The sequence below is a fragment of the Trifolium pratense genome, linkage group LG5 (genome assembly GCF_020283565.1).
Source record: "Trifolium pratense cultivar HEN17-A07 linkage group LG5, ARS_RC_1.1, whole genome shotgun sequence".
NCBI classification, from domain to species: Eukaryota; Viridiplantae; Streptophyta; class Magnoliopsida; order Fabales; family Fabaceae; genus Trifolium; species Trifolium pratense.
The window spans coordinates 31,006,516-31,030,030 of record NC_060063.1 but is presented as its reverse complement, the minus strand read 5'-3'; the positions used below and the strand labels follow the sequence as shown (position 1 = coordinate 31,030,030).

Genomic DNA, 23,515 nt, shown 5'->3' with positions numbered 1-23,515 from the left:
TCCTTTTACCATTTCGCAAATTTTATTCTTGCGTTATTCATTTTTTATGGTTATTTCTTGCAACATTGGCTTGTATTTCTTTAAATATTTGCCATTCATGTTGACTGAACGTTTCTCAGGAGTTAACTCTTCAATCTCATAAGCTCCATTTGACAAAACTTGAGAAATCTTAAATGGTCCTTCCCAATTGGGTGACCATTTTCCAAAGACTCGATCTCGTCTGTCCATGGGGAGGATGACTTTCCAAACTAAGTCTCCTACGTCGAAGAGTTTGGATTTAACCCTTTTGTTATATGCTCTAGCAATTCGTTCTTTTTGTCGAATCAAAGCATCTAACGCCTGCAACCTTTCCTCATCCACGTCTGTTAATTCATCTAACATTATGTTCTCATAGTGATCAGGAGGTAGTTCCCATTGCCTTTGTACTCGAATCGACTGCATCATTATTTCAACAGGTAACACGGCATCGTGACCATATGTTAGTCGAAAAGGTGTCGAACCTGTTGACTCTTTAGGAGAATTCCTACATGCCCATAGGACTTGGTCCAGGGTCTTATGCCAATTCTTTGGCTTTTGGGCAACGTGCTTCTTAATTAAACTAATTATAACCTTGTTGGCTGCTTCAACTTGGCCATTTGCTTGAGCATAGTAAGGCGTCGAAGTCATTAGCTTAAAACCCAATTGTTCAGCAAAATCTTGCATCTTTCGACCAACAAACACCGTTCCTTGGTCTGTAGTGATCGTCTCAGGAAGCCCAAACCTATAAATAATATGGTCTTGGATAAAATTGATCACTGTTTCCTGATCCACGTTTGTTAGGGCAACAGCCTCTATCCATTTGGTAAAATAATCAATCCCAACTAGTATATAACGTTGGTTCTTGGATGACGCGGGCCTTATCTCACCAATTAAATCTAGAGCCCAGCCTCTAAAAGGCCAAGGTTTGATAATCGAATGCAACTCACTGGCAGGAACGTGTTGTACCCCTGCGTGTTTTTGACACTCTTGACAGCCTTTCGCATATTCTATGCAGTCCTTAAGCATGGAAGGCCAATATAAACCCTGTCGAAACAAAAGCCACTTCATCTTGTGGCCTGCTTGATGGGCACCGCAGGCTCCACTATGGGCGTTTGAAATTGCTACATACGCTTCGTTCTCATTTAGGCATTTCAACAAAACCCCTTCAGGAGTCTTCTTAAATAGTTCATTTCCCATGATTGTGTAATTCAAGGCTCTATACTTAACCTTCCTATCGGCTGTACCTGTTGGATTTTCTATGTATTTAACAATGGGTTGTCTCCAATCCGTGTCAGCCAAATTGTCAATCACGAAGACTTCAGTCATCGCTTCATCAAAGTGTGCATCAGCCCTTTCGGACTCCCTTTCGACATTTAGTTCATTTGCCCCCAGCTGATGGGGTATTACCTCACATGAGATTAGTTTTTCTTTAATTTCAACTATCTCATCTAATTTTTTCCCCGTTACCTTATAACCAGAAGCAATTTGGGCTAAGTCATTTGCTTCTTGGTTTTCGATCCGAGGCACGTGTTGAATGTCACATGAATCAAATCGTTTTAGTAGAGAGAAGGCAATGACAAAGTATTTCATCAAATGTTCTTGAATGCATTTATATTCCTTTGTCAATTGTTTTATTACTAACTCAGAATCTCCTCTGATTTTAACATGTTTTGCCCCCAAGTCCAAAATAATTTTTAGACCTACAATTAAAGCCTCGTACTCGGCTTCATTATTGGAGCATGTTCCATTAATCTTGTACTTAAACTTTGTTGGAATCTTTGAAGGAGAAATGATTAAGATTCCAATTCCTGTACCATGTTTGTGCTTCGAGCCATCAAAGTACAACATCCAAGGTTCATGTTCTACATATGTTATTGGGGTCTCAGCCACCGAGTGGTCAACAAGAAAGTCAGCCACTACTTGACCTTTTACAGCCCTCAGGGGTTGGTACGTCAATGAATATTCAGTTAAAGCTAAAGCCCATTTCCCAATTCGACTATGCAAAATTGGTTTTAATAACATATGCTTAATGATGTCAAAATGAGAATAAACATAAACATGAACTGGTTTGATATATTGCTTAAGTTTGGTACAAGAGAAATACAAACATAGACAAAGCTTTTCAATTGGACTATATCTAGTCTCAGCATCATTCAAGATTCTACTTAGATAGTAAATAGCCTTTTCTACGCCATTTTCATCCTCTTGTGCGAGCATGCTTCCAATAGTCGAATCTGACGCTGCGATGTACAACTTCATTGCTTTGTTTCGAATAGGAGGCATTAAAGTTGGAGGCTTTGACAAGTATGCCTTGATATCATCGAATGCCTTTTGTTGTTCCGTTCCCCATTCAAATACATCATCTTTCTTGAGCCTCAGCAGTGGAGAAAAGGGGTGAGCTCTGCCACTTAGGTTTGATATAAACCTTCTCAAGAAATTGACCTTTCCTAGCAAAGATTGAAGCTGTTTCTTTGTTCCTGGAGGTTCTGTCTCCATGATAGCTTTTGTCTTATTTTGATTAATTTCTATGCCCTTCTTATGCACAACAAAGCCAAGGAAATCTCCTGCATGTACACAAAAAGCACATTTCAGTGGATTCATTTTTAATCCACATTTTCTCATTCTTTCGAACGATTTTTTAAGATGTTCGATATGTTCATCCTGGGAAGAGGATTTCACAACAATATCATCAATATAAACCTGCATGAATATTTCGATAAAATCATGAAAAATTAAGTTCATGGCTCTTTGGTATGTTGCTCCAGCATTTTTTAATCCAAAAGGCATCACTACCCACTCATAGGTGCCTAAAGCACCAGGGCAACGAAATGCGGTTTTTGGCACATCATCTTCGTCAATAAAGATTTGATTATAACCTGAATAGCCATCTAACATACTCAAATATTCATGCCCTGCTGCTGAGTCGACTAACATTTCGGCTACAGGCATGGAATATTCATCCTTAGGTGTAGCATTATTCAAATCTCTAAAGTCTATGCAAACCCTAAGTGATCCATTTTTCTTAATAACAGGAACAATGTTAGCTAACCATTCCACATACCTGGTTGTTCGAATGAACTTGCATTTGAGCAACCTTTCAATTTCTGCTTTGATCTTTGTCATGATTTCTGGTGCAAACCTCCTTGGAAGCTGCTTTACAGGTTTCTTATCTGGTCGAAGGGGTAGCCTATGCTCCACAAGATTTCTGCTTAACCCAGGCATTTCGTTATAGTCCCATGCAAAGCAGTCTCTGTATTTCTTAAGCAACTCGACCATTTTTTCTCTTAGGGTTGGGTCTATATTGGCACTAATGTAAGTTGGCCTTTTAACAGAGCCATCTCCAATATCAACCTCCTGCAAAGGATCTTGGGCTTGCATTCTCTGAATCGAACTATGTGGATCTCTCTCAAAACCCAAAGGCTCATCATCATAGATGCAATCCAACTTTTGCTTTTTCCCATCGTTTATTTCACCAGCCTCCAAGGCCAGTTTGTCCCTTAAAACATCATTAGCTTCGACAGCCATATTTTCTTGAACATTAATGGCCTCAAGAGCCATTTTGATTCTATTCTCGGCTGCGTAAGCCGTAATTCGATCCCATGCTGGGGACTCAATCATCAAACTCATCATGGTTGACCCATCCAGACACTGGTGGGTATGCATCCTCACACAAGGGTTTCTCTATGTCTTCCCTTTCCCAACAAAAGCCATGGGTTGGATGCAACTTAACTGAGTGGTATACATTTTTTGATACCACTTCATTTGGATCGAAGGCAGCATCTTGCTCACCACAAGGAGCAATCGAGGCCAGGTTTTTGTCGAAGTTCTGTAAAGTCACAGTGCCTGTCTCTGAAACATATGCACTCTGATCTGCTTCTACATTCTCGACTAAACCATCTTCTCTCCAGATGATTAATCTTTGGTGCATGGTTGAGGGAACAGCTCCAACACCATGTATCCATTCTCTACCTAATAACAGATTGTAATTAGGTTTGGCAGCTATGACCATAAACAAGGTCTTTCGAACTGTACTACCAACACAAACTTCCAACTGCACTGCCCCCAGGGAATGACCAGTTTTTCCTTCATAGTTGGCCAACACCACATTGTGGGAATGAAGGTCTGTGTCATAAAGACCTAATTTCTTCAACATGAAGTGAGGCATGATATTCACCACAGCTCCTCCATCCACTAGGACTTTATTGATTCCCACATTATTGACTTTTGCCCTAATGAACAAAGCCTTCAAGTGGTTCTGCATTCCCAGATCTGGCTTTTCGAAGACAGCTTTTTGCTCTTCAACACAACCATTTTGCATAACATAATAACACATTGGCTTATGATCAGCCAAATTAAGGGCTTCGAAGTCCTCTTCCAGTTCATTGACTTCAGTAGGTATATCATATTCCAGTGGCAGAATCGACACCACATTGACCATGACATCAAAATCAGACCCCTCATCCAGGAGATCATCATCCTCCATGTCATCCTCATCTTCTGCCCCTCCTTGGGCATTTTCAGCTATTGGCTCTTCCAATATTATGGAAAGCCTCTCCTTTACTGGCCTCTTGGCCATTTCAACCTTTTTAACCTTCTGGGTTGCAACAGCCTTGCCCCCAGCCTCTTTTGCTGTCAACTTTTGTTTCCTCTGGAACCTTCGCCACTGAGTGCGGGTCATAGGATTTTTTCCTTTATAGTTATTCCTATAAGAGTATTTGTTGACTTCAGTGGCAGCAGTCACTGTTTCCTTCCCAGCTATCACTTTTGAACCCTTGGGTTCAGCTACAATGTTCACGTTAACATTGCTAGAGCTTCCATTTTCCATCATCCTTCGATTGAAAGTGACGTACTGTCCACTCACCCATTGGTTAACAGGTGCTCTCCCAGATGGTTTGAAAGTGTTCTGGGGGCCTAGCCTTTGCTGGATCGAAAGGCCTTTGGTAATAGGCTTTCCCCAGTTGGCTCCTTTGTAAGGCCAAGCTTTTTGATTTGGCCTAGATTTTGGCCATTTTCTCTTGTTTTCAGCATAAGGTACAACACTTTGAAGGCCTGCAGTAGCCTCTTTGTCGCACACAGCACTGCATCTAGGGCAAAGCATCACTTCAGTATTCTTCAGCTTGCACCTATTTAGGAAGTCCACCAATTCTTCCTCAGCATTGGGGTACACCTCACGTACCCTCTTTTCATACTCCTCTTCAGGCACAGCCTTGAGTGGAGCAGTAGCATCTATCACTTCGACCATGTTGCAGTCATAGACTTCGACATAGGTAGCGTCCGCAGGTGGCAAAGGATCTGAATCTACCTTCATTGGAGGCTTAGCCTTATCAGCATACTTCAGCCTTCCTTCATTCAGCGCTTTTTGCACCAAATCCCTGAAAACAACACATTGATAAGTTTTATGTCCCAAATAATTATGAAACTTACAATAACCTCTTTTCTTTCTTTGTTCTATTGGTGGTATTTTCATATCTTTTGGCACAATAATTTGGCCGTCAGTCACCAATAAATCAAAAATCTCATCACATTTAGTGATGTCGAAAGTATAAGTCTTCGTAACAAACTTATCATTTTTTGGTTCGATAGGATTTTTTCCATTCGACGGCCTCAACAATTTGCAAGTGTAAGGAGGCCCAGGCTTTAATTCAGCCACATTAATATCACTATCGTCGAAATCTAAGTATTCATCACTCATTTCATAATCAATTTCATTATCATAGGAATCAACAAAACCTATTTCTTTCTTTTTTTGAAACTTAGAATTTCTAACTTTTTCAGCTTTTAACCTTTCGATTTGTCTCACTCTGTCAGCCAACTGTGACATGTCTCGAAGGTATTGGGTATCCAATTTCTTTCGAATTGAATAATCTAACCCACCAGCAGCCATTTCCACTAGCTCGTGTTCAGGCACTTGAGTAAAGCACCTGGATTTCAGCAAGCGAAACCTATTTAGATAGTCATCAATTGACTCTTGGTTTTTTCTTTTTACACTGGCTAACTCTTTCAGACTTATCTTGGTTTGGCCCATATAAAATTGCTCATGGAAAATCCTTTCCAATTGGGCCCAACTATTGATCGAATTGGGAGGCAAAGTTGTGAACCAAGTAAATGCATTCTTGGTAAGCGAATTAGGAAAATACTTCATTCGCAAATTTTCATTATTCGCCAAATTTCCAGACTCAGCTAGATACCTGGCAATATGTTCTACGGTTGACTCATTAGTGTCCCCAGCAAACTTAGTGTATTTTGGGACTTTCCAACCTCTTGGTAACTCGGTTTGCAGCACATATTCAGTGAAAGCAGAGACAAAGTTTGGCCTTCGACAACCCATGTTTAGGCCGTTTTGGGCCAAAATCGTTTCGACCATGTTAGCCAAATTGTGTTGGCCAAGCAAATTATTGTTTTGCACCTCTCGCACTACCTCGTCAGGATCCTGGTTCCTCCTAACCATTACCACTGGGGGGTTCTGATGTACCACTTGTGGATTTGGGTTCATAACAGGAGGGTTTTGATTTACTACTTGAGGCATTTGATTAACCTCGTGAGGATAATAGGTTTCCTCTTGTACAACTGGCGTAGGTGTTGGGTTAGGAACTGTTTCAGTAGCCACATAGGTTGGCCTCTGCTGCACTGGGGTCGAAGACATTGCAGGTAATATTACTTGTGGAGTAATGGGATTTACTCTAGGAGGTGGTGGAGGTGTCCCAAAAAAATCTGCAATTCGACTCATTTGAAATGCCAACATTTGATAACTCTCATTGGTATTCTGAATTAATGGATTAAACACAGTACCCATTTGTTGTGTTAAGAGATTAACCATTTCGTGGTTGCTCTCATCCATTTGCTGTCTCAAAGACAACACAGATGCAGTTGTTAAGGGTGTGGGAGTTACCCTTGACGAAGTATACCTATCAGGTTCGAAACTTGGCATTCCTAAGCCAAGTGTGGGGGGAGGCCCATACATAAAGCCCTGACCTGATGGTGGTTTCGAACGTCCAAAACCAGCAGTCACGGACGGAATTGCCATAGTTGGTACTGGCAAAGTTGGAATAACATCATGCACAGTCGAAATGGTTGGACTGGAGAATATTGGAACATTCACCAACTCAGATGTTACCAAACTTTGTGGAGGCGGATCGACTCCACCACTCGAACTTGCTTCACTACTCATCGCACTAGAACTTGGAGTTTTACTAGGATTAGATCTCTGAGTAGTTTTAACCATAACCTAACTTATCATGAGTTGTATGCAAGTAACAAGTTTTTTTTTTTTATTCCACAATATAAAAATAAACACAACTTTAACAAACACAAAACCCGTCCCACTGGGCGTGCCAATTTGTTTACGTTGGAATTTGGTAAACAACCGCTAGTTTAAGTATTTAAACTCGCGAGATCAACTAGTAAATCTCAGGACAATTTTGTGTTTATTCGCTTCGAGAAAACTGTTTGAATGTTCGTTTGACTAAGGAAACAAACACTTAGGAATTAAAATATTTTAAAGCATACAAGAGAAACTAATTCGAATCGCCTCGAAGTAGCAGTTTCTCAAGCAAGTATCTGAATTCAGACTTGGAAAAAATTACTGGAAAACAAATTGCATTGAATGAAAACAATTACAAATAAAGATGGTTCACAAAACATACATTTCTCCTTCGAATTCCGTTCGTTCGATCGCTGAGTACTTAGAATTTTTAGAGAGAGTGTTTGTATAAATTTTGTGACCCCTTGTTCTGAATGAAAAACTACTATAAATACTACTACTAAGTGGTAACTGTTTCTCGATCATCTGGACGCTCCTCCATTTGCCACGTCGACCACGTTCTCCACTTTCATCTTTCATTCTTTCAGCGCGCGCCAAGACCTTTTGGGCCGTTCGTTGTTCCTTCTTTGGGCTTGGCCCAGCTCTCCATCGGTTCGATTTCGCGCTTTCGATAGCTTCCTGGCAGAACCAAAATTGGACGCATTATCCATATCTTTCGAAGCGCTTTTTGGCTTCGACCTAGCTGGCTTTCGACGCCCCCTTTGAAAGTTTTATTTTAACAATATCACCTCCAAATAAATATTGGACCCACCAATTATATTTAATTGATAAATACCAAATTTATATCCAACACAGTGTACCGTACACATCCACGTAATATGTGTACCGAAGTGTTCACCTTTGAAGAAAAAAATTGTACTAAATTATAAGTCGCTTTATGTTTTTTTTTCCTATTATACCTTAACTATTTATTACTCTATATTCTTTTAATTATTCAATTTATCTTTTTCATATAATTAATTAAGGACAATTTTGTAAAATTTCTCATTTCCATACAACGTTAATTGTATTTATTAATTTGTGTAATACTGTTAAAACGACTTATATTGTGTTACAGAGTGAGTAATACTGCTCAACAATAAAAAAAAAAAGGTACGTAAAATAATGATAAGAACCGGCGGTTCTCTGCTCTTTCACTTCAATCTCTTCTGATTCAATTTCTTCAGATACTGCAAAGAAAATATTTCAGATTCTAATTTTTATATTTAAATAATTATTATTTCATATGATTTGTAAAAACTCGATTTATTTATTTTTGTGCAAGACATCAATTTTTTCTTTTTCAATTTGTTTTAATATTTTTTAAATAAGTACACGATTAAATTTCGCATTCAATTGAACAAGTAAACGATTTATATATTGTTTTAATTAAGTAAACGATTTAAATAAGTAAACATACTCCTACACTAACTTGAAGAAGAGATATGGAAATATTTTTGTCAAAAAAGAAAAAAGAGATATGGAAATATTGTGTATTCAAATTCAAATAAGTAATCAGGTCCAAAAATAACGTGATTAATCAGGTCCAAAAAAAATACCTAATATTGAACATGCGGTTGTTTGCTCTTTCACTTCAGTCTCTTCTAATCCTATTCTATTGTTTTAATTAACTTCTGATTATTTTAAAAATATGTAACTAACGGATACAAAATAATTAAAAGCGATTTTTTTTTTTTTCAAAAATAAGCTATAACAATAAAATATATACACATATTAAAAATTATAATTCTTTATCAAAACAAAATAAATTTATTTTAATAATTATATATATTAATGGTTAAACTTTAAATAAATATTAAAAACTTACAAACTAATAATATTAAAAAAAATGAAAGGTAATAATATTGAATTTTTTTTGACGGAATAATATTGAAATATTAAACCATAGTTGCATCCAATAATAATAAAAAAGTTGTTAAAATCATAGTCCTATGCTTTGTTTGGGCCTTGTTTAGTTTCTTTTGGTTCATGTATCTTGACTCTTTGTAACCTTACTTAGTCTTTTCTGACACGTCTTGTGCTGGGAGGATGATTGGTTTTACTTATATATATATATATATATATATATATATATATATATATATATATATATATATATATATATATATATAGCGAGTGCATCAGGTGAGAACTGATAATTATGTGAGAAATGAGAACTATTAATAATAATCATCGGATTTAATAGACGCGTCAGATTAAAATCTTCTCATTCACTTAAAATCTCATGTGATTATATTTCTGAAGATTGAAAAAATCTACCTACATATAATCTTTCCTAATTTATTGCAATTCCTTCCAAAATTTACAAGAATAAATTTTTACCTCTCTCTTCAATTTTTAATACTAATATAACACTAAATTTTTTTTTCTTTAAACCAAAAGCATTATGGTTATTATATACTTCTAGTTCATTTATCATTAGCTGTGTTTGTGTGACAATAGGTTTTGTGACTTCTTTTGTATCTTCAGGCATGTGTATGCCTGTATCAATTTAATTTTCTTTTCCAGAAAAACAAAAACAAAAGCTTCAACAATATAATAACAGTAATGCCTCTAATCATTTCTTTATTTAATTTAATTTTTAAATAATTTTTAGTAAAATAATCAATTGTATAAATTAGGAAAGTTTATATATGAAGATTTTCTAATCTGCACAAATATAATCACATAAGATTTTAAGTGAGTAGGGAGATTTTAATCTGATGCGTCAATTAAATCTAATGGTTATTATTAATAGTTCTCGTTTCTCACAATAATTATCAGTTCTCACATGATACATTCCCTATATATATATATATATATATATATATACTAGTATAACTTACCCGTGCTATCGCCCGGGTTAATGTTCTATGAAAAATATAGATCATTTTTTTTCACACATGAAAAATATGGATTATTAAAATTTTAATATTGTGATTTTTTTTAATTATTTGTAAAATTAATTTTATATTTAATGTAATAGTTTATTTAAATATGATAAAAGATCCAAATTTTAGAGATTTTAAGGAGAAATGACATAATGGAGAGTGATACTCCACTCCCCGTTCCCAACTCACATGTTCATATATTTGTTCTTTTATTTTCATAAAAAAAAGGTCATTATGCAAAAACTAATCTAACGGTTAATATATTTGTTCTTAATCGTCATCTCTCTCCTTTAGACATTTGTTTTCTTCAGGAATATTTTATCTCATGTCCCCGTGTGAAAAAATTTCACATTTGAGAAGCAAAATGGGGCGATTTTAATTTTAATATTATTTATTTAAAAGTAATGAACAGTAAAATTATTTGTCATTTGCTTGACACAAAAAAAATTTATATAATTTTTTTAAGCATATCTCATTTGTTAATGTGCAAATTTTAAAAAATGTATCTATTTGTTTTTATTTTTATTTGTTTATTTTACAGTGATATATGGATAATAAAAATAAAGTAATACATGATATTATTGCTTTTAATTCTTTTTTTTTATATATAAAATCATTGTTACTTTCCCTGCTTTCAATTGATATCGTATTTTTTATATAATAAAATCTACAAATGTATGTCTCACCCCGTGTAAGTTATTTTTTGCTTAATACCTCCATGTAGGTTATTTTTTTTATCAATACCCCCGTATTTTAATATTTTGTTTGGTACAAATCACTATGTATTTTTTTTTATTAGAAAAACCACGTTAAGGTAAACCATAATTAATAGAATAATAAAATGAAATAGAAAAATAATCTATGAAGTCAATTACTTCATTCCTTTTATATTTCAGACAATGACACATTTTTCTCTACTTGATAAGTATGAAGTTTAAGAATAATTTTTTTTAAGCATATCAATTTCTCAATTCCACATTTTTCCAATTCATTCTATAGTATAGTCATTCGGGGAGTTTCTATTATTTTATCGGTGTATTTGTTAAATATCACATGAAAAATTAGACAAATAAAAAAATAATGAGTAAAAACATAGAGTACAACATTTATTTATAAATAATAGTAAAAAAACATTTATAAGCATGATTTAAATCCAATAAAAAATAATATGAACAACAATTCTTTTTTAATAAGTAAACATATGATTAAAAAAAAATGACAATAAAATATAAAAAATATAAATAAATACTTAAAACTTTAACATCAATTGATAATACTTAATCCTAATTTGAATAACAAACAATGTTGTTCTTCCGTATATGGACCTGCAAATAAAGAATTATAACTCAAAATTAGTACAATTTTCTGATTGTATAATTAAACTTGAATATTTTATCCACTCATCTGTTCCCAATCCACATGTTATTTATCCCTCGTAGTCATCTTCATCAGTCTCTGCAAGAATCCAAATAGTAAATAAAAGTTACAAAGATAGATGAATAATATTTTGGCTTCTTAAAAAAAGTTTAAAATTTCTACCAAAAAAAAAAGAAGTTTACAAAATATTATTGACTTTAGAGAAGAAAATGATTTCTCTTTTTTATGTTGAATCCTCTTATTGTAGCCTAACACAAGTAAACAAAATACCTGCAAAGAAAAACAAATAAAATTTAGATTTCATTCCACTTGAGAGCAACAAAAATTATATTGAACAAATAAATAAGAAATAACCAACAATAGCAATAGATTTTTTATTTTTTTTAAAAAAAACCAACAATAGCAATAGATAGAAAAAAAAAGTAGTGATTCTGTCAAAAAAAAAAAAAAAGAAGAGTAGTGAAGGTGAGAAGAGAAAATAGAGAAGGGGCGCTGAGACACTCAATGACCCTCACTCTTACATGTTGACCCGTATATATAGAAACTATAGTAGATTTTTGTTCCTTAATTTTTGAAATTTCCATACATTTCAGCATTGATTTAATTTAATCAATATATATTCCAAAAATGAGTTGGTCAATAATCAAAAGTTTCCATATGTAAAATTTCAATTGTATCAAAATATTAATATATAGACATTTGTTCATAAAACCTGATTGAGCAATTTCTATATTTATAATTGAGCAAAATTAATACTATGAGTTGGTTGTATATGAGTAGTCTCTAATAGGTTGACACATAGGAAACCTATAAACAAAGAGAATTAAAAAAAAACTTAAATAGGAGTTTTAAGGAGTTTTAAATGTGATAAGAAGATCAAAAACTACCAAAATTGTGAACATAAAACTCAAAAAGTTGTAAACAAATGACACATATGCAACTGATGCTTGAGAAGATGCCATGTGGGATGAAAACAAAGTTGGCTAAGCAAGAGAATGCCACATAGAAAAGTTTCTATGAGAAAAAACTCCTAAACATATAAATAATAGATAACTTACCCGTGCTATCGCCCGGGTTAATGTTCTATGAAAAATATAGATCATTTTTTTTCACACATGAAAAATATGGATTATTAAAATTTTAATATTGTGATTTTTTTTAATTATTTGTAAAATTAATTTTATATTTAATGTAATAGTTTATTTAAATATGATAAAAGATCCAAATTTTAGAGATTTTAAGGAGAAATGACATAATGGAGAGTGATACTCCACTCCCCGTTCCCAACTCACATGTTCATATATTTGTTCTTTTATTTTCATAAAAAAAAGGTCATTATGCAAAAACTAATCTAACGGTTAATATATTTGTTCTTAATCGTCATCTCTCTCCTTTAGACATTTGTTTTCTTCAGGAATATTTTATCTCATGTCCCCGTGTGAAAAAATTTCACATTTGAGAAGCAAAATGGGGCGATTTTAATTTTAATATTATTTATTTAAAAGTAATGAACAGTAAAATTATTTGTCATTTGCTTGACACAAAAAAAATTTATATAATTTTTTTAAGCATATCTCATTTGTTAATGTGCAAATTTTAAAAAATGTATCTATTTGTTTTTATTTTTATTTGTTTATTTTACAGTGATATATGGATAATAAAAATAAAGTAATACATGATATTATTGCTTTTAATTCTTTTTTTTTATATATAAAATCATTGTTACTTTCCCTGCTTTCAATTGATATCGTATTTTTTATATAATAAAATCTACAAATGTATGTCTCACCCCGTGTAAGTTATTTTTTGCTTAATACCTCCATGTAGGTTATTTTTTTTTATCAATACCCCCGTATTTTAATATTTTGTTTGGTACAAATCACTATGTATTTTTTTTTATTAGAAAAACCACGTTAAGGTAAACCATAATTAATAGAATAATAAAATGAAATAGAAAAATAATCTATGAAGTCAATTACTTCATTCCTTTTATATTTCAGACAATGACACATTTTTCTCTACTTGATAAGTATGAAGTTTAAGAATAATTTTTTTTAAGCATATCAATTTCTCAATTCCACATTTTTCCAATTCATTCTATAGTATAGTCATTCGGGGAGTTTCTATTATTTTATCGGTGTATTTGTTAAATATCACATGAAAAATTAGACAAATAAAAAAATAATGAGTAAAAACATAGAGTACAACATTTATTTATAAATAATAGTAAAAAAACATTTATAAGCATGATTTAAATCCAATAAAAAATAATATGAACAACAATTCTTTTTTAATAAGTAAACATATGATTAAAAAAAATGACAATAAAATATAAAAAATATAAATAAATACTTAAAACTCTAACATCAATTGATAATACTTAATCCTAATTTGAATAACAAACAATGTTGTTCTTCCGTATATGGACCTGCAAATAAAGAATTATAACTCAAAATTAGTACAATTTTCTGATTGTATAATTAAACTTGAATATTTTATCCACTCATCTGTTCCCAATCCACATGTTATTTATCCCTCGTAGTCATCTTCATCAGTCTCTGCAAGAATCCAAATAGTAAATAAAAGTTACAAAGATAGATGAATAATATTTTGGCTTCTTAAAAAAAGTTTAAAATTTCTACCAAAAAAAAAAAAGAAGTTTACAAAATATTATTGACTTTAGAGAAGAAAATGATTTCTCTTTTTTATGTTGAATCCTCTTATTGTAGCCTAACACAAGTAAACAAAATACCTGCAAAGAAAAACAAATAAAATTTAGATTTCATTCCACTTGAGAGCAACAAAAATTATATTGAACAAATAAATAAGAAATAACCAACAATAGCAATAGATTTTTTATTTTTAAAAAAAAAAACCAACAATAGCAATAGATAGAAAAAAAAAGTAGTGATTCTGTCAAAAAAAAAAAAAGAAGAGTAGTGAAGGTGAGAAGAGAAAATAGAGAAGGGGCGCTGAGACACTCAATGACCCTCACTCTTACATGTTGACCCGTATATATAGAAACTATAGTAGATTTTTGTTCCTTAATTTTTGAAATTTCCATACATTTCAGCATTGATTTAATTTAATCAATATATATTCCAAAAATGAGTTGGTCAATAATCAAAAGTTTCCATATGTAAAATTTCAATTGTATCAAAATATTAATATATATAGACATTTGTTCATAAAACCTGATTGAGCAATTTCTATATTTATAATTGAGCAAAATTAATACTATGAGTTGGTTGTATATGAGTAGTCTCTAATAGGTTGACACATAGGAAACCTATAAACAAAGAGAATTAAAAAAAAACTTAAATAGGAGTTTTAAGGAGTTTTAAATGTGATAAGAAGATCAAAAACTACCAAAATTGTGAACATAAAACTCAAAAAGTTGTAAACAAATGACACATATGCAACTGATGCTTGAGAAGATGCCATGTGGGATGAAAACAAAGTTGGCTAAGCAAGAGAATGCCACATAAAAAAGTTTCTATGAGAAAAAACTCCTAAACATATAAATAATAGATATATATATCTCATTTTGGTTTGTCCAAAAAAAAAAAGTTGTTAAAATCATACGTTGTTTTTTTTTTTAAAGAATATATCATTTGTTTTGTTATATTATTTTATAGGATATTATAATAATATTAAAATATTTGAATCTTGTTAAAACAAATGTTAATATTATCAGATGGAAGATTTGATGTAGGTTTGGTTTATTGTGGAACATGATTGAAGATTATATTTTTTTAAGGAAAAAAAATCAAAGATACATTTACAAATATTAAAAAAAGTGTTTAATTTGTAAAAAAAAAAGTAGTAGTATTTAATAATTAATATAGAAAACTTCATAAAGAAACAAAATCTGCTTTAAATTGTTGTCATTTGTTAACTATCTAGCAGTGTACTGTTACACATTCACGTAATATGTGTACCAAAATGTTTACCTTTGAAGAAAAAAAAAATTGTACTAAATTATAAGTCGTTTTATATATATTTTTCTATTATACCTTAACTATTTATTACTCTATATTCTTTTAATTATGCAATTTATCTTTTCCATATAATTAATTAAGGACAATTTTGTAAAATTTCTCATTTCCATACAACGTTAATTGTATTTCTTAATTTGTGTACTACTGTTAAAACGACTTATATTGTGTTACAGAGTGAGTAATACTGCTCAACAATAAATAAAAAAAAAGTACGTAATAATCATAAGAATCGGCGGTTCTCTGCTCTTTCACATCAATCTCTTCTGATTCAATTTCTTCAGATACTGCAAAGAAAATATTTCAGATTCTAATTTTTATATTTAAATAATTATTATTTCATATGATTTGTAAAAACTCAATTTATTTATTTTTGTGCAAGACATCAATTTTTTTTCTTTTTCAATTTGTTTTAATATTTTTTAAATAAGTACACGATTAAATTTAGCATTTAATTGAACAAGTAAACGATTTAAATAAGTAAACATACTCCTACACTAACTTGAAGAAGAGATATGGAAATATTTTTGTCAAAAAAGAAAAAAGAGATATGGAAATATTGTGCATTCAAATTCAAATAACTAATCAGGTCCAAAAATAACGTGATTAATCAGGTCCAAAAAAAAGTACCTAATAATGATAATAATAGGCAGTTGTTTGGTCTTTGAGTCTCTTCTAATTCTTTTTTTTTTTTTATTTTTTTTATATATATATATATATATATAAGTCTCTTCTAATTCTATTCTACTGTATTTACTCATAAGAATCTCATATTAAAGTGCAATTGCATAGGGAAAGGAAAGTGAATTAATTTTGGCGAGCAACTCTTTCATTTTTCATTCATTACTTTTAACATAACAAGCAGAAGGTTCTCATCGCTCCCTCACTCTTCTCCTTCCCACTCAAAATCAAAACCCTTTCTCTCTTTTCAATGGCAAAAAACAAGAAACAAACCGTGAAACCTAAGAGAATCTTCTCTCGCAATGATGAAATAATTCTTCTCAATGGCCTCTTACAAATAAAATCTAAAAGAGGCATTGATCCGGCCAAAATATTAAGCAAGGTTTACAGCACCCATAAGTATTCTTTTAGCAACAAAACTATTAGAAAAAGGCAACTTAGTGATAAGATTCATAAACTTAAGAAGAAATATCAGGAAAATCTGACAATGAAAGAGCAAGGTTCTCTCATTTTCATTGATACTCATAAGGAGAAACTATTTGAACTTTCTAATGAGTTATGGGGAGTAGAAAATGGAGCAGTAGACAGGGAAATTGGAGCCGATGAAGGAGAACATGGAGATGATAATATGCATATGAATTTATTGAAGAGGGCGGAGTTGGATAAAAGATGTTTGGAGTTGAAAGTTCAAGAGGATCAACTGCGTCTCCAACGCTCGTTGTTACTTAAAGAGCAAGTTGATTTGATTTATAAGAGCCTGCTAGAGTCATCTGAGGTAGATAAGGAAAGTAGAGAAGCATGAAGATGAAGGTGCCGGAAGATATGTTTGTTTGTGTTTTGCCTTATAAGCTCATTTTTGTGATGTTAATTGGTTCATGACATTAGCCTTATAAGCTAATTTTTGTAAAATTTATTTGCTTTCCATCATGCAATTTTAATATGTTTTCCTTTTGAGAACAAGTTCCTGGTTTAGTATTTGTTGGTTCAATTCTGTTTTTCCTTAGTAAGCTTAAGTTGTGGCTTTAATCGTTGGTCCACTTGAATTTTCACAGGATGATGTACAAAGAAACTAAATCTCGTTTAATTGATTTTTGATTTTGTCCACTTGAATTTTCATAGAATGAAGTGCCAACATTAACTGATTTAATTGAAAAAATTGCCCTTTTTTCTAATAACTTGATGATGGTTTCCAATGTTGAATAACAATTTAGAAATATGAAGAGTGAGATTTATATTTTGCAATTACTTTCTGAAAAAAGCCGCTGCAAGAACTGATTTAGATCAAGAAACCAATAAGTCAAGAGAAAGAGAATGAATCCAATTTTCTCTCCTTGATTTCTTAATATTTTCATATTGCTACCTAATTTCTTCTTTGAAATAGATTGATACTTTCTTGATATTTTGCTCTCTCTAGCAAAGATTGTTGATTTATCTATATATTTGTTGCTATATATCTGTTGATTTGGTGTAGCAGATAGTTGAAAATATGATATGCAAGCTGACATTGTGATTTGGTATTCCGGTGTCTATTTTTATCTCTTTTATAAGTCCAGATTAATGTTTTTAAAAAGCTGTTGAGGACAAATTATTGAATGTTATTGTATGTCAATTGTATGTTTTGTATTAAATTAAAGCAAAAGACTAGAAACTGGTCCGGACCAGTATTGTGTTGGCTCCTTCTCATGCATTTTGGAACCTGACAGAGCCGGACCAGTTTGCTAATTGCTAGTAGAGTGTGGTCGAGTCTAGCACCCTCATGAGCAGACCTGTTACTCTGGTATGATTCAAATTATTTTCAAATTCTTAAATAGTAAACCAGTAAGGGTTTGGGTAGATAACATAATGCAACACTTGATTTGATTTAGTGATGTTAAATATCTATGAAGCACATACACCGCTTGCATTAGGTTTGTCCCAGAGTCAGACACTGCTCGTATTGGTGGCATTCTTTGCAGTGATGAAGGCTTAACTCTAGAAAAATTTTCAGCGCCTGTAGGGATCAGAGGTTCGAATGCTGCAGAGTTCTTGGCCATTGTGTGTGCTATTGAATTGATGCTCCAATACAATTTTTGCATGAGTAAACCTTTTGTAGTTGGTTAGTTAAGAGAAATGTATGAATAATAGGGGTTCTAATGGAGAGTACAAAATGAGATTAAAATTTGGGAGAGTCCTGGTCTCATGAATATCCAGGGATCTGTATTTTCAATCAATAAAGAAATTCCTAGTCTCTTTCCTATTAACCGGTATAGAGCTACAATCTTGGAGCTACAAAAAAGACAGTGTGCCTTAAACAAAGGAATGCTCTTTGACCAGTATCAAGCCATGTCCAGCAGGTGGAGCTAAAACAAGCACTACGGAACCTATATGATTCCTGTCTTCACTCACAAAACAGTGTCTCACAACCCATGCAATCGAACCAGACTTCCTCCACCTCATGATATAGCAAATTATATTCTGTTTCAATCTCCCCTTAGTGATATTAAGGGGAGATTCCTGGTTTGTCGAATATATCCTGAGATTTGTACATTCAGTCAATAAAAAGAAATTCCCTTTCTATTCCAGTTTCAATAAGCATATTATTAGTGAGAATACTTTTCAAGTATCTAAATTGGCAAAATGAAGGCTCTCGTATCTAAATTGCCAATGAAGGCTCTTTATGTGGTTTAATGTATTGTTTTGATTATCTGCCACTTTCCCCCAATCTGTTATTTCTCCCTCTCTCCCCCTCTTTACTGCACTTGTCTCACATTGTTATTTCTCCTCATACTTTTAGGCCATTTTCAGCTGGCATATTTTCCCCCCTAGTCCACTTGTTCATCTTTTATTGTATAGTTGCTTAAGTATGGGCCTATCATTTTGCATATTGGTGTCTCATGTAATAACTATTGAGCCGTTTTACTTCAAGAGTATTGTTTTATGGGAAGGGACCTTCATTGAATACAATGTGCTAGAGATTCCACCAAGGTCATCCGATTTGAGATTTATCTTGCCTTGTCTTCCAGGTGTTATCCTGAGGATGGACCTTCCATATTATCAGATGCATGGATAGCCGTTGAGAGCTCTCGGAGTCTAAATGTCGGTTCAACTTGGGAATGGAAATCTATAAATTCATCACCAAATGTTTCAATTGACGAAGCTTCAAAAGCTCTTCATGAGCTCCTGCCGAAGGCATCCACTATTTATCCTGGAATAAGGGATTAGGTTTTCACTGGTGCAAGAGCTGGTCTGAGGGCAATGCCTCCACTCACGCCACTTGGATCACTCCCACTTCTGGGTTGTATTAATGATTTCATTGGTAGAAATCATAGTTGTAAGTATTGGTTTAGGTTCAAGAGGTTTGTTATACCATGGTTGGCTAGGTAATTTGATGGCACATGCGGTGCTTTCCTGTAATGAAGAGGTAATTCCATCTGAGTCGACTTCTTGGAAAAACATTAAACCCAAATTTTAGCATTCATATGTCAATACTCAAATACATTATCATTGTAGAGTATAGATGATATTTTTCCACAGGTTCCTTAAATTAAGGCTCCATTCAACATGTTTTTATTTTTGAAAGGAACATGTATATTTTTATTCAAATGCCATTTCACCCTTGTCATGCCATATCACAGTCATAGTTTGAGCTTTTATGTTTTGTAACAGAGGAAAATTGAAGTAAACATTAGCTGGATTTATAGTCTTGTGGGGGAAATAATGCAAGTAGTTTGTTCCTAGGAAAGACTTGAGGGATGAACATGTCAGTTTGTACATAAGAACTTGAAAGAGACATTAGGAATCTAAAATTTTGGGCAAGATCAGCACTATATATAACAGATTGATCCTGATGATATAGAAATATAAGAACATGGATCGATCGATGTATTGAATTGTGATAAAAGAACTGTACAAATAGGACATAAAAAACTACATATAAATTCCATCCCTACCCTACCCTAACCTTTATTAAGCTTAAAAATATAGTATTAGAAATCCTTTTAAATTTTGTTTACTTTATTTCCTGTTGCTTCTGCAAAAGCCATGTGTATCATCTATATTATTACAAATCTGAATTACTCCTATGTGTATTGTCAATGTGATATATCCTTGGTAAAAATGGGATTTGGAATATAAAGTTCCACGAACCATCTCTCATATTTTCACTCCAATTTCAAAGAAGAAAAGAATGTAGGACATATAAAAAGAAGAGGACAAATTGATTTAAAGCTCCCACTCCTTCATGAGCAGCCTAAGTGTATTTACAAATATGAAATGGCTCTTTTCTTAAGACTGTATTGTTGTTGGATGGTTTCAATTTCAAGACCCTTGAACTTGACAACTGATTCAATGTGTCCCTTGAGTGTGTGGAGGAGCTCTCTAAGCCTGCAAGATTCAATGTTTTTTAACCAACCAATTGTGCAGCAATGAAGGCTCCAAGAAGCATCACACCGGGGCGCTCCACGAATGACCAACTCCTTGACCTGGTCACAAAGATAAGTGCCTGACTAATGATACTCACTTGGAGGTAGAGGGCTGAGTTAAGTTTTTCCTCGCTGTCTGCAATTGAGTGGACGCCGAAAATATCCTGAAAAGAAAACATATTTGTCATTTTCATTCTATTATGCTAATTTTTTTCCCTTGGTGTTAGGTTGGCATGTACTACTTACTGAGAAGAAATTGGTTTCATGAATGAGATAGTAAAAAACTGCAGTCATGATGGCCATATATGTTCCAAGAACAACTCCGGTGGCAAAGATTTCGTTGAGCTTCCATAAGTTTAAGAATGATTCAAGAATGGTTCAAGAATGTTCCTGCACACCGTTTTGCAAAATCACATCCAACTGTCATGATTCTTTTTACTGAGGTTTCAAACAGCTATATCTGACCTTTGACATAGGGAGAAATTCTTAGGTGAGTCGTCACCTAAGCATTAATGATTAGGCACAACCAATTCAATAATTACAACTCATTATTAATATATTAAATTAATAGAATAGTAATTAAAACCAAATCTCACTAAATAAGGAAGAAAAAAAAAAGTTGTAAAGAACATGTGCTATGCACTTTATTAATTTTTTTTCCTTCTAAATGCTCATGTATTTTTTTGTTTCAACTAAGCTCTTTCTTTTTGTTTTTGATTTCTTTGTTTAAATTATTTTTTTGTGAACACTTTGATACCATTTTTTTTTATATAAATATCATATTTTGATACTAACTTATATTTACATAATTCACATTTTAAAGAATTTTGCGTATGAAATAGTGGTATCCAATAATATTAGTTTCGGTACCAAAGAATTTACCTTATTTTTATTCATTATTATTTTTGTATTTTTTGGAAACTTAAGGACTGTCCAAACTATTATGAATTTGTTTGATAAAGAAATAGTGAATTTTTTTTTTTACCAAAAGGTGGAAGCTAAGAGCTATCCACACCAAAATATAATATATAAAGAGAGATAATAAAACAAGTACAAAAGGAGGGGGCCAAACCAAACTCCATTAAGCACGACAAATTCTAAAACTAGGCATTCCTAGTTTGTTCTTATCAAAACAGTCACTAATAAACAAAGGAGTATCATTCCAAAACACAATGGAAGCTAAGGACAAACCATGATTAGCCATAAGGTCAGCCACCTGATTTCTTTCTCTAAAGATATGAGTAACAATGCAATTCATTTGACTAATCATGAACAAAACATTTTTCCATCTATTCCTTAAAGCCCAAGTAACTGGTTTAGAAGGATTATTTAAAGTTGAAACTACTATGGTTGAATCTGATTCTAACCAAAGAGATCTTCAATTCTTCTGATAAGCAATTTCAATGGCTCTCATAGCACCACAAAGCTCAGCAAAAACAGAAGATGCAACACCTAAGGGCTCGACAAATCCATAAATAAAATCAGATATTAGTAATGTTCATTGCCTTGGATTTTTTTTAATTTTTAGTTTTGATGAATTCTTTAATTGTTTTGCAATATTATATAAAATCGAATACTGTTTTAAAAATATATATTGAAATTTTTTATTTTTTATAGACGAAATGACAGAGTCATTGAAAACTCACACACACAAAGTGGAGTTACCGGGGGTTCGAACCCCGGTCCCAACGTCCGATAATATCAATTTCGACATTTCTACCGGTTGAGTTAGGATTTGTGGACTTAGAAAAATATTTTCTAGAAGTTCTTTTCGTTATTTATCGTATAATGATGGCTCTTGACACTTGTAATATATTCTGGTTACAATGCATGTTTTTTTTTTAAACAGTTACAATGCATGCTTTAGGTTTTTTTTTTTTTTTTTTGCATTCACCACCAGTTGAATCTGGTCCGGGGGTCAGTTCTGACATCAAGTGGTTTCAGCTCCCTCCCGATCGCAGTTGCAGGGGATCGAATCGCGGTCCTCCCTATCAAGTTTAGCGTCAATCACCACTGAACCAACTAACGATTAATGCATGCTTTAGTTTTCTATTGGTAGTGGTTTGTTCCTCCTTTGGGCTATAGAATAGAAATCATCAATTATTTTTTGAGAATCAAAGAAAAGAGAGAAAAAAAGAAAGAAAAAAGTGTAAGAGATGGATGAAGAGAGAAGATAGAGCGGTTGTGCAAGTAGGTTGTGTAACAGTTGTGCCATTTTTCAGTATGAAATTATTAGTGGGCTTTGGACCACATTTATGAATAGAAGTCATGGTTCATCAGGCACCAGACAAACTGCTACAGATAGTAGTTTGGCGGTTGGTTGGAATTTCGAAAGGGAATTTCACATGACGATAAGATGAGTATGTTCACGCTCTAGCCCTTTATAGGGAATTTAGCCGGCTAGCTAGACCTCTTGAGACTACTCACCTCAAGTTGTCTGTAAAATATACCCGAATAATTATTGGGTGATACACTTATTTATATGCTATGTAATTGACGAATGAATATGATGCTATGTAAGAAATGATCAAATGTTAGTTTGTTCCTCTTAATTACTAACTCTATAGGTAAATGGAATCACTGAGACGAAGTGACTGTCTCCCCCCCCCCCCCCCCCCCCCCCCCTCCCCACTTTTTGTTTCAGATGAGATAGACAGCTTGATCGAAGTGTCGCGACGTTGAAGCATGAAGTTCAGATATGTGGATTACATTATTCAGCTGATGTTAAGATTTTCTTATATGTTGTATAAGACTTGGTTAGATTGTGTATTTAGAAGTTAGCTCAATCTTGTATTTACTTCTTGGATTTGGTAATCCTATTCATGTGTTTCTAATGTAATCATTTGTTGA

The 23,515-nt window shown here is 32.9% G+C and overlaps 1 pseudogene; it reads right to left on the bottom strand.

The window, feature by feature from the left end:
• The window catches only part of LOC123886434, a 36,698-nt pseudogene extending 15,559 nt beyond the window's left edge, over positions 1–21,139 (bottom strand).
• Positions 21,140–23,515: the final 2,376 nt, after the last annotated feature.